Raw genomic sequence first — 13,401 nt, forward strand, 5'->3', positions numbered from 1 at the left:
AAGTCTCATTTCATACATTCAACTTCCCTGACAGATATATACTTAGCTATAGACTCCGTCGTCCATAGCTAAGTATATATCTGCCAGGTAAGTATGTATGAAACTTTATTGTACAATAACAATATCATACTTACGAAAATTCAAGTTACCAAAGCAAATACGAAGATTTTTTTTGGCCTCTACATACAAAAATAGTTCAGGTTACGAAAGGTTGTTGCTGTAAAGTCCTGAGATTTCGCCCCGGACCACAGATAACAATTTTAAAACTCGCACGCCGCCAACTGAGAAGACTCGCCACCATCCTCCTGCTCTCCCATTGGTTCCTGATGCTAGTCACCGCCGTAAGATCCTGTTCTCCTATTGGTCAGCATCTACCCCATCGTGCTCTATGTATTCTATTGGTAAAACGACGCTGTAAATTGAAAAACATATTCATGCAATACATTAATTAAAAAAAAAAAACATTAGGTACCAGAAGAATAAAGAATAGAAAAAAATGAAATGGGTTAGTATACTGTTAGGTAGTTTCAGCAGTTGAAGAGAGATAATGAAAATTTATGATTACATACTGTACTGTGTGCTAGGTAACAGTGGTTGTTTGGTGATCGTTCGCTACTCGTAGTGTGAACGTAAACAAAAGGTTGGAAGCTTTTTTTTGTTTTTGTTTTTGTTTATTATAGTTAATGGTTACTTAATAATTATTTAAAATGAGTACATGCTATACATTTAATAAAAAATTGTGAATTAGATATCATAAAATATAAAATAAATCAGACTGCTATCATTGAAGCCAACAAATATCTAGAAATCTTCTTGTTTCAATATTATATGTTTCATTATAGCTGTCAGTAACTTGGTATCTCCATTAGGTAAAGATAGAACAAAGAATAGAAATGAATCGTTATTATACTGTTTGGTAGTTTCAGTAGGTGAAGAGAGATAATGAAAATTTATGATTACTAAACTGTGTGCTAGGTAAAAGTGGTTGCTTGGCGATCGTTCAGTACTCGTAGTGCTCAACGGTAAACAAATGGTTGGAAGCTTTTTTTGTTTGTTTGTGTATTATCGTTAATGATTATAGATAATGATTAATTAGTAATTATTTAAAATGAGTACATACTGATTATTTTTACATTTTATTGGCATATTCTAAGCGTTTAGCTTCTTAGGTTTAGATGTCAGAATCATAGACTAGGCTACAGTAGCAACTGCTAACATACGCTAGGCTTATTGCTAAGGGACGTATGCTAAAGTCCTTATATATGCAGTAAAAATGGGGTTGAACATTATGTGCAGTTGAATATTACTCAAGTATGTACAGTATTTTGCCTTTTTGGAGTCATATTCTTCCATCGGACGGCGCCGTAACCCTAGAACAGTGTTGTAAGCCTGGAAAATAATTTACTCGGGTGTTTTTTGTAGGGCTTAGAACAAATTAGGCAATTTACATGTAAAATGCAGTTCAAGATACGAAAAGCTCAGATTACGAAGGCCGCCTCGGAACGGATTAATTTCGTATCCTGAGGTACCACTGTATAAATATTTACACTGTCTTTTACAATACAGAAACAATCATCTACGTATCTTACACAAAAAACCCTAAAGAATAGATTCCTTGGAATAAGCCTAGTCTCAAAAAATTCCACATAGATTTAATATAGAAAGGGGTGAAAGGGGGTTTCCCATAGCCATGCCAAATATTTGTTCATAGAGGTTACCATTGAATATGAATTTACAATTTTGTATACAAAGAGTTTTCAGTTTAATAATTACGTTGGTAGGTAATTTTGAATTTATAAATCTAAATGTTGTGGTAGATATAGAAATAAGGCTTCAATAGGTACTTTAGTGAATAAAGATGTCACATCAAAACCAGTTAGTTTATCTGTATTGGATAATTCATTATAGGACATTGTAGAACAGAAATCAAAATAATTCTGTAAATGAGCATTTGAAATAGTACCTAAGATGGGTGATAGTAATTTAACTTTATATTTAGACAACTTAACTAATAGAACCGTTGAGCTGATAATGGGACATATAGGAAAATCTCTCTTATGGGTTTAGATTGATCCATACAGTAGGGTAGGGTTGGGCCAGTCATTGTCACTTACTCTAGTTGTAATTTTTCCATTGGTCACTGGACCCACCCTTACAAATGGAGTGGGTGATGTCATGCACTGGATGAGTGTCTAGTGCACCTGTTCTCCACCAGGTGTGCTTAGAGTGTTTTATAGCTCTTGTCAGAGGAAGTGTTATAAAAAGAGGACCTTCCCAAGCCAAGTCTGTCACCCACTCTGTCCTGAGTGTCAATACATATTTTTCGAGTGCACTACACGGATTCAATGCGTCTTTGCCAAATCCAAGGAGGAGATGGTCTTGATGAACCATTGCATATAATGATTCAAACAGCTTCATGTCAAGCTTTACCCAGTGCTGCTCTGTTCAGTCTTAAAGAACACCTTCATTTCCTGGCACCACAATCCTAGGAGGAGAAAGAAAGCTTTCTTATAGTGATTGCTGTTCTATTGATATTTAGTGAGATTAGAGAAAGTTTGATGGTATATGCTCTAATGATCACTCAAGAATGGAGTCACCCAAATGTAAAGACCAGAGTTCTGAAATGCTGCTCTTCACACCAGAACTGCTGCAGTACTTCCAGCATTAGCCATTCCAGTACTTCAGTTCCAAGCTATGTCATTCTGAAATCCAATCTGCTGTTTTATGAGGTATCTCTAACAGTTGTTGAGCAATAATAACATGCCCATAGTGACTTGTGTCAACAAGAAGAGGGAAAGGACTGGCGGAGCGATAAGATGATACTCAGGCGGCGCACTACAAAATGGTTGACTGCAGGCACTAACATAGAGAAGGCCAGGAGGAGGTAGAGCTGGGGAGACCTGAGGGGGAGGGGCCGAGCTTCCATGAAATGCGCCAGCAAACCCTCCAAGGAGCGTGAACCCCGTAGACCAAGCGACACCCTGAGTGCCACTATTTTGGACGCCTCCGATTCTGATAGAGAAGAAATTGATGAAATAGCCTCTTCCCATCTAGGAAGCAAATTAACCCCGAGGGACAGGGGCAACATTACACATTAAATCAGTCTGAGGGCCTCCTGATACTTCCAACAACGAGTTGATAGAACGAAAAGGAAAGAGATACAGGCACACAAACTCTAGCATCATAGGGTGTGACTGAGGAAGAAGACAAGCATCTGGGCGAGGAGATGAAAACCTTCCCATGATGAAAGAGTCGAAACTCTATGATGCTCCCTCTTACTATGAAATAACTTCCACTGCAATTTAGGCCACACATGACATTCCAGGCAGGGATTTGTTATAGTATAGAAATTAGCAAGACACTTACTGCATGTGGAATGGGAGTCCATACCGCCGAAGAAGCCAGGAAATGAGAAGGCAGGAAACCTTGAGTTCCCGGGCATATATGTTGGCAAGGCCGAGAAGATGCAGAGGAAGCCATAATAATACAAACACACACAGACAAGCAAAAGAGCAAAAATGGGCAAAACAAACTGGGTTGGACGGAGAGTGAGCAACCGCGTCGCTCACCCACCGGCGGTTAAGAAAAAGACTAAACATGATAGCATGGGGTGACGGTCTTTGACCAGTTTTCACCTGATATACGCACATCTTGCCAGATCTCACAGATTCCTTGCTTGTCAATCTCTGATTATTTAACCAGATCAGCTAGGCACTAGAAAATTATCCTATGTTAGACCTTAGGTTTTGTAGCTATGAAAAATACAAATTGTCTTAGAAAATTTGTCATTTTATCCCTGATAGTTGGTGAAGCAAATAAATGAGTGGACAGCTCGTCATGCTGTTGGGCTATTATCCAGATACATTTCACGATGGAAGAATGTTTTTTACGGTAAACAAGTGCACCTACCAGAGAAATGTAGTAGTAAAGACTGGTAATCCTTACGTTTATCAAGCCATGAAGGTTTGAGTTTTAGAATCTTAGAGGATTTTACTTCCCATTAGCAGATTCATGCAAGTTATTAATTACTGTAAAAATCTCATTAATTTACATAAAGGATTTGTTTTAAATGGGAGGCGAATACTGGAACTAGGAATAGTTAAAGAAATGGGGACAGCTTTTGAGGAAGAGACCAGTGAGAAAGAATAAAAAATAAAAGCTAGTAGAAAAAGTAACTGGGTCCCAAGGGATGCTGTAAGGAACCATATTACCACTTACAGTGTGCTATCTAAGGCACAACCAGTAACACCCCTACAAGTTGTTGTGGGGAGTAGGCACTAATATTGAAAATAGTATAAGATCTGCAAGTAACCTATTTTTAGGTGTCCCATGATAATTATGGTAACCAGATGAGTTACCGATTCTCAAGGTGTGACAGCTTTTCCTGAGATCCACTCAGTAGTACCTAAGTTCTAGCAAATGTCATGTAAGATATGATATTGTTAACTTTCTTGTTCTTTTAAGATATAATATGATAAACAATTATAAGGCTGAGAAAATTGCAGAAATAATGTCTCATAGGAATTGATAATGATAACTTTCTTGTTCTTTTAAAAGTATAAAAACAAATAAAACAACTTACGAGGCTGAGAAAATTTCAGTAAAAGTGAAGAGTTATAATTTATCATAGTACTGTGATTATTTGTAAGCAATTTGATTCAGTGCAAAACAAACCAGTAGCAAAATACTTACTGGAAAAATCTGTAGCATGATTTCATGCACGTCTTAACACCCAAAACTGTTGTGTTTTTCCAGGTGATGATGAATTAAAATATATAGTATAGATAGCTTATTTGAATGTATCCATATAATTATTTATTGCAAACCACAAGACGTTATTTTATGCCGAACTAATTATTACTAAAAAATTAGTAATCACAAAAGCCAAAAGCAGCAGACAACACAGTCTGTTACTAGAGGATGATGTTTGTGTATGACTGCCAGTTTGAGGAAAATAGCAGAGGATGAGCATGTTTCTGCTGTCAGATCTTCGGTGGACACATTGCCTAAAGGCATATGTATGTTTTACAGACCTCTTGCATTCCTTATGCTAACATTTTGTTTCCTAGATGCAGCTCCCTAATCGTCCAAATATGTTTTCTTATTACTCTCAGTTCAAGAGGCAAGCAGGTCGTAATCTCAGTCACAGTATGAAGTAAATCAGGGTTTTTGTACATGAACTTCCCTGCCAGATATATACTTAGCTTAGGTCTCTGACGTCACGACAGAAAATTCAAAACTCGCGGCACACGCTACAGGTAGGTCAGGTGATCTACCTTACCCGCCGCTGGGAGGCGGGTGTAAGAACCAGTCCCCTTTCCTGCAGATTATTTCTGTCGCCGGCTGGACAACACCTGTTGTTCAGTCCTTACGATAGTTGAAATTCGTTCTCGTTGCCGACGATTTGGATTTTGGTGAAGTACACTTTGGTTGTTGGCTTGGCATACGCTTTTTGGACTGTTTTTTGATTTTTCTTTTGGATTTCTCTTACATATCTATAATCATGGATGATTCTGAAGTTAAGAAACCTAGTTTATTTAGGGTTTGTTCAGAGAAGGAATGTAAAGTTAGGCTTCCTAAAGCTGCATTAGATCCTCACTCGGTATGTGAGTCGTGTAGAGGGAATGAATGCTCTTTTATTAACCCTTGCAAAGAGTGTGAGAATTTGGATGAGGAGGTGGAAGGCTCTCTCTTCTTATGTGAGAAAGTTAGAGAAAGATAGGGTGCGCAAGGCTTTCTTCAAAGAGTTCTAGATCGAGGGTGAGTGAAGTTGACGCTGAGAATCCTGTAGTAGAAGTAGTTCCTTCTCCAGTTTCAGCCCCTGCGCCCAGCTTTGAACCCGAAGATTCGTTTTCGGAAGTTGCTTCTGGGAGAGCCTCGATCAGGAGTAAGGAGAGCCTCGCTCGCTCTCGACAAGGTAAGAGTGATGATAGTGCAAGTGATCAGTGCAGTGCCCCTAGTGCAGTGGAGGGTGCGTCTGACCGGCTCACTAACGCTTCCAGGCCTAGACCTCTTCCAGACTCCCAGACCCAGTGGAGGAGGAAAGTCGAAAGCCGCAGGAAGGTTAGGGAGAACCCCCACCGGTCAGGCGTCCCATCGGCAGTTCCTGTTGCTCGTTCCCAGGCTGCCTTGGAACGAACCAAGAAGGATGTTATTGCGCCAGTGCTTCTCGTCATCTTCGTCGCCTTCTCCTCAGCGTAGATGGAGCGCATCGGAGTCGTCTCGCCCTCTCAAGAGGCCCTGGAAGGATCCTTGCGCCCTTCCTTCCAGCCCCGAATCTTTCGCGGAAGAGCCTGAAGTGGAACGCAAGAGAACCAAGATTTCGTCCTGTTACGCTTCTCCTGTTCGCTCTCGGACTTCGTCCCCTGTAGAGGAGTTTAAGAGATCTCCTGCGCGTATCCTGGCGGGTCGTGCAGGCGCAGATTGCGGCTTTAGCAGAGTCTATTGCGGGACTTCTCATCGTCGGAAAGGACGCCTCACTTCCGGTGAAGAAGTCTAAGAACGTTCCTTCGGCTAAATCTCCTTGCTAGAAGAGCTTTTGAGCCTGTTAGTAGGAGTTCAGAAGTGCAGGCTGGAGTCGGTATCTTTCTGAGTAGGCTCTCCTCTCTTCCAGCAAGAGTTGTGAGCATGTAAGGTGAAGGAGCCAGGCAGGCCTCTCTCCTCAGGATTTCCGCTCCTCTTCAGTTAGGCGTCAAGAGCTTGACAGACGTCAAGAGCCTAGTTTTCGTCAGGAGCGAAGGCAAGAGTTCTTCGCCTGGTGGCCACTCTCCTTTTGACGGACGCTCGGAGCCTAGTAGGCAGCAAGAGCCTAGTAGGCGCCAAGAGCCTAGTAGGCGCCAAGAACCTGGTAGGCGGCAACGGAAGTTTTCTCCTCCGTTAGAGCACTCCCGATTGGATAGGCGCTCAGAGCCTTGTAAGCGCCGCGCTTCTGACAGGGATTCATCTGTGGATGTTTTCTCTCCCCGTGGCAGGCGTCAAGAGCCTGGCAGCGTATTGAGGATGGCAGGCGCCAAGAGCTAGCAGGCGCAGAGAGCCTGATAGGCGCTCTCCTGTTTCCAGACGTCTTCTGTGGAGTTAGAATCGGTTTTCGACAGACGGGCCTCCACTTGTAGGCGCTCTCCTAGTAGGCGCTCTCCCCAAGTAGGCGCTCTCCTAGCAGGCGCTCACCAAGTAGGCTCTCTCCTGGGAGGCGCTCTCAAAGTAGGCGCTCTCATAGTAGGCGCTCTCCAACTAGGCGCTCTCCTAGTAGGCTCTCTCCTGGGAGGCGCTCTCTAAGTAGGCGCTCTCCTGGTAGGCGCTCTCCTGGTAGGCGCTCCCCGTGTAAGCGCTCTCCCGGTGGTTTCTTCCAGTAGGCGCTCTCCGAAACAGGCGCTCTCCAAGGATTAGCTCTCCTCCGGGCAGTAGAGCTTCTAGACGTCATTCTTCGGAAGAATTTGTTGCTGATTCGGAGGAAGATTTGCCCAAGGATGCTGCGGTTTCTTCGTATAAGAGACTTACAGACCTCCTCTTGCAAGATTTTGGGGAGTCTCTTTCGGCAGTTGCTCCTCCGTCTCCCTCCGTCCTTATTTTCAACGACCAATACGGCTAAGAAGTCTTCGGTCGTTAAGATGAAGCCTACAGTGTCTATGAAGAAGGCTATGAAGAACTTGACGACTGGTTGCTTTCAAAAGAAGAGAAGGGCAAGACAGTTTTTTCTTTTCCCCCGTCCAAGCTACGGGTAAGATGGGGTTCTGGTACGAGTCAGGAGAGCCCTTGGGTCTGACTCTTCCCTCTTCTGCAGACTCGGACTTCTCTTCGTTGGTCGATTCCGCACGTCGCTCGGCGCTGAATTCTGCGAAGACGACGTGGGTATGTATGAGCGTTGGATCACCTTCTGAAGGGAATGTTCCGAGTCTTAGAAGTTTTAACTTTCTTGACTGGACCCTGGGAGTGTTGGCTAAGAGGACTCAAGAGCAAGACACTCTTTCGCCTGAAGACCTCCACGCAGTTCTGTCTTGCATGGACAAGGCAGTGAGAGACGGTTCCGGGGAAATGCTTCTCTTTTTGGTGCAGGAGTGGTAAAGAAGAGGGCCGTTTTCTGCTCTTTTCTTACCAAGGCGGTTCGCACGCACAGAGAGCTTCCTTGCTGTATTCGCAACTTTCCCCGCAAACTCTTCCCCAAGAAGACTAGTTTAACGATATCTCCAGCTCGTTATCAGCAAAAGCGACGCAGGATATGCTAGCTCGATCGGCTAGAATTCCGAAACCTTCGTTTCAGCAGAAGACGAAGAAAGAGGCTCAAAGTAGGCAAGAACCCTTTCGAGGAGGACCTTCGTCTCGCTCTTCTTCCTCAGAGGTTCGAGACCACCTAGAAGAGGAAGGACCTTCTCCCGGTCTATTAGGGCCAAGAAATAGTTCGGGTGTCCTCCAGACAACTGTGGGCGCCAGACTTCTGAACTTTGCAGAGTCTGGGCACGAAAGGGGGCGGACAAACTGGTCCCTCGCGATCATCAAGAGGGATACCTCATTCCCTTTATTTCGAGACCACCCTTGACCACCACTCCAAGGGCACTGGTGGCCCAAATACAAAGACCCACTGATGAATCAAGCCCTCGCTCTAGCGGTAGAGCTGATGTTAGAGAAAGAGGCAATAGAGATGGTTCAGGACCCCACTTTCAGCGGGGTTCTACAACCGTTTGTTCCTAGTTCCCAAGAACTCAGGAGGATGGAGACCGGTTCTGGACGTAAGCGCCCTGAATGTCTTTGTGAAGAAGAGGAAGTTCGCTATGGAGACGACGTCATCAGTCTTAGCAGCTCTTCGTCCCGGGGACTGGATGGTGTCACTGGACCTTCAGGACGCTTACTTCCATGTGCCGATCCATCCTTCTTTCTCGCAAATATCTCAGATTCATGTGGGGAGGGAACGTTTTTCAGTTCAGGGCCCTATGCTTCGGCCTTTCCACGGCCCCCCAACCCCCCAAGTATTCACAGGACTGATGAAGAACGTTGCCCAGTGGCTTCATCTGAGAGGAGTGAGGATGTTCCCTCTACTTGGACGATTGCTTATCAGGGCCAAATCCAAGGAGAAATGTCTGGAGGACTTACGAGTGACGTTGGATCTAGCAGCTTCTCTGGTTTGCTAGTGAATTTCGAGAAGTCACAGCTAATCCCCAGTCAAGAGCGTATCTATCTGGGGAATTGGGTGATGGCTTCTCTGGTTTTTCGGGCGTATCGTCCCCAGAGAGGATAACCGAGGTTTGGAGAAGGTAGCAATCTTCTAGAGAAAGATGTATGCACAGCGAGGGAGTGGATGAGTCTGTTGGGGACATCTCCTCTCTGAAGCAATTCGTTTCTCTAGGAAGGTTGCACCTCAGACCCCTACAGTTCTTCCTGACGAGGAACTGGGATCGGAAATATCAAGGTCTGGACTTTGCGTTCAAGATTTCGCAAGAGATAAAGGAGGATCTACGTTGGTGGCTAGACCCTCTATTGTTCAAGGAAGGCCTTTCCTTGCAAGTTCGAAACCCCAACCTAGTATTGTATGCAGACGCTTCGGACAAAGGTTGGGGAGCTACTCTCGGGTCGAGAGAAGTGTCAGGCACCTGGATGGGGGATCAGGTGTCCTGGCACATCAACAAGAAGGAGCTAACAGCGATTTGGTTAGCTCTCAAGACCTTCGAACCCTCGTAAAAGGGAAATATGTTCAGATCAACTCCGACAACACTACGCCCTGGCTTACATTCGAAAACAGGGGGGGACTCACTCTTTCTCCCTGTACGAGACAGCGAGATCGCTCCTCTTGTGGTCAGAGGAAAGGAACATAAGCTTCTACCAGGTTCGTACAGGGAGAAAGAAATGTCAGAGCGATCTGCTAAGCAGAAGGAATCAAGTCCTTCCTCAGAGTGGACTCTGCACGCGGACGATATGCCAGGAGCTGTGGAGGACGTGGGGCAGGCCCCATCTGATCTATTTGCGACCTCCAGGAATGCGCGGATAGATCTATACTGCTCCCCTATTGCAGACCCAAGAGCAGTGGCAATAGATGCATTCCTCATGGATTGGAGGAATCTGGATCTGTACGCGTTCCCGCCTTTCAAGATTATAGGGGAAACGTTAAGGAAATTCGCAGCGTCAGAGGGAACAAGGATGACGTTGATAGCTCCGTTCTGGCCCGCCACGACTGGTTCACAGAGGTACTGGAATTGGCTGGTGGATGTCCCAAGATCCCTACCTCTAAGAGTCGATCTGCTCAAACAGCCCCACTTCGACAGGTTTCACAAAAACCTCCCCGCTCTCAGTCTGACTGGATTCAGACTATCAAGAGTCTCGTCAGAGCTAAGGCTTTTCGGCAAAGTCTGCAAGGGCTATTGCCAATGCACGTAGACCTTCCACATCTAGAGTCTACCAGTCGAAGTGGATGTTTTTCGACGCTGGGTGCAGGACTCATAAAGTTTCCTCCTCCAGTACCTCTGTGACGCAGATTGCAGATTTCCTTATCTTCCTGAGGGAAAAAATGCGGATTGGTTGTCTCCACCATCAAGGGGTACAGGAGCATGCTGTCCTCAGTTTTTCGTCATAGAGGATTAAACATATCTGAGGACAAGGACCTCCATGATTTAATCAGATCGTTTGAAACGGTTAAAAGAACCTCCTCCTTAGTGCCTAGCTGGAATCTTGATGTCGTGCTGCTCTTCCTGAGGTCCTCAAGGTTCGAACCTCCCATGCTGCTTCGTTCAGAGACCTTCGATGAAGACTCTTTTCCTCTGTGCGTTAGCGTCAGCAAAGAGGGTCAGCGAGCTGCAGGCTCTAGAAAGGTGAGGTAGGTTTCCAAGGAGGCTCCGCGGTTGCTCTTTTCTTCCTCCGGCTTCCTAGCCAAGAATGAAAACCCTTCTTCGCCGTGGCCCAGGAGCTTCGAAATCAAAAGCTTATCCTCCTTAGTCGGGACAGAAGAGGAGAGATCTCTTTGCCCGGTGAGAAGCCTGAAATATTATCTTCAGAGGAAGAAAAGACTTGCCGCTAATGAGAGCAATCTCTGGTGCTCTGTAAGGGACCCCAGTAGGCCCTTATCTAAAAATGCACTCTCATTCTTTATCAGAATATTATTAGAGAAGCACACTCTTCTTTGCAATCAGCAACAGTTTAAACCTTCTGAAACGTCAAGGCGCACGAAGTACGGGCCATCGCGACGGTCTTTGGCTTTCAAGAAGAATTTGTCATTACAAAACCTTATGAAGGCCACTTTTGGAGGTGTGAATCAGTCTTCTCTAATCACTACCTAAGGGACGTATCGATTACGTATGATAAGTGTTTTGGGCTAGGCCCTTACGTATCGGCGGATTCAGTGCTGGGGCAGGGAGCTGAAACACATCCTTTTTAATCCTTTTTCCCTGTTAGTTTTAAGTTTGAGTTTGTTGGTTGTACGAAGGAGGTTGCAGGAGGCAGCTCCTTCTTTCGTATACTAATGTTAGTAATTGGTTAGGTGATCGGTTGTGCTTAAGGCTCCTTGCAATTGGTAGTGATAGGCTCTGGCATGTAAGCGGGTTGATCCCCATTGACCAGATCCTGCTTGGATTCTGCCAAGTAAGTGGACTCAGTTCCCATTGGTTAGACCCAAAAGAGTTCTTCAGTCATAGGTCACGCCCTCGCTGAGACTCTTTAGGCAACGCAGACTAATAGACAGTAACTATCAAGTCTTCTGCCTAAATCAGGTAAGAACCAGAGGTTTATATTATGTATTCCTTTAACATGTGTTGTCCCCACTTTCTAAGTAAGTATCTGTCTCTTTCCCTCCACCAAGGGTGTCAATCAGCTAAGTATATATCTGGCAGGGAAGTTCATGTACAAAAATGATATTGTTAGTATACAATAAAGTTTGTACATACTTACCTGGCAGATATATACGATTGATGGCCGCCCAGCCTCCCCTCAGGAGACAGGTGGAAGAAAATAACCTGACAGGAAAGGGGGACTGGTTCTTACACCCGCCTCCCAGCGGCGGGTAAGGTAGATCACCTGACCTACCTGTAGCCGTGTGCCGCGAGTTTTGAATTTTCTGTCGTGACGTCAGAGACCTAAGCTAAGTATATATCTGCCAGGTAAGTATGTACAAAACTTTATTGTATACTAACAATATCATTTTGACAAGGCTTTTTATCATTCTCCTAAATTGAGAGTTGGTCATTATAAGTAGTAGTTTAGTTGTGAACATAATTAATTCTTATAATGAAAATTAATTTAGCATTAAGACCCATTTCTGATGTATAAATATCCCCTTGTACTTGGTTAATGTTCTTGGTGTTAGGCAAGGAGTACAGTATATGAAGTTACAGCTTGACTTGGCTTGGCAGGACAGTTGCTCTTTTTACAAAATTTTTGTCTTTGGTCAATTCTCAAGAAACGAAATGGGCATTGTAAATAATAGGTCTATATAAATGAAAAATATTTTTCATGAAAAGAAAAGACGCATTTTAAAACTCAAAGTCCTATTTGTAAAGTTACGCTGGTTTCTAAATAAAGGCGTCTTTAGATCACGTAATTACATCTGCTAGGATGTCATTTCTTTAGGCATTTTTAAGTGCTTATTGGTCACTGTGGACACTAACATGAAAGGTGTTCAAAGAATGTCAGTTGTATTACAGTATAATGACCTGCAGTATTTGCACAGGTTTTCAAGATATTCCATGGCTTTTTGCAAAATATCTGTCATGCATACTGGTATCTATCTTCTAGCAGCATAGGTAGTGCTTTTATGCACAATTCATTTTATTCCTTCCTCAGTGTTGTTCTAATGAGGCATTTGTGAAATAAGGGCTTCCCTGGTTTTATGAAGGCTGAAAAAAAATGCACCCATGAGTAATTATTCAAGTTAACTCTTGATCTCTGAAGTTAATGGATTTTATTCCTAAATAAGAATTGAAGTAAATTTCTGAGAGAGGCTGCTTTCTTATTGCAGTTAACTAGTGTCAATTGCCTCATTAGTAATTTTTGGTAGAAGCCACTTGTGAATAACCTTTTTAAATACTATGTCACTTACATTATACTTCGTATATTGGACCAGATATTCATGATGCTAGTTACTTAAATATTGGTTTGAGTAGTATTTTGTGTGAAAAGTTTTAGTATATAGCTTTTTCGTACATTATTTTAATGTCCTAGGATTTATTTATTTCTATGTTGAGTATACGTAGTATTTTATGCATAGCACAAATAACTCAATTTAGAGTTTTACCATTTTATTAAATTCTCACAATCCAAAGAGGAATAATTTTTGGTGTACTTTGAATGTTTTAATTTTTTATATTTTTTGGAACATATTTATTAGAGTTTTAGTACTAAAACTGTTTCATAGAGTACCAGTTTATAATATACCCTATAAAACTGATGCTGGTGTTCATACACATTCTTGTAAAAGTAATTCATGCC

The sequence above is a fragment of the Macrobrachium nipponense genome, chromosome 44 (assembly GCF_015104395.2).
Source record: "Macrobrachium nipponense isolate FS-2020 chromosome 44, ASM1510439v2, whole genome shotgun sequence".
NCBI classification, from domain to species: Eukaryota; Metazoa; Arthropoda; class Malacostraca; order Decapoda; family Palaemonidae; genus Macrobrachium; species Macrobrachium nipponense.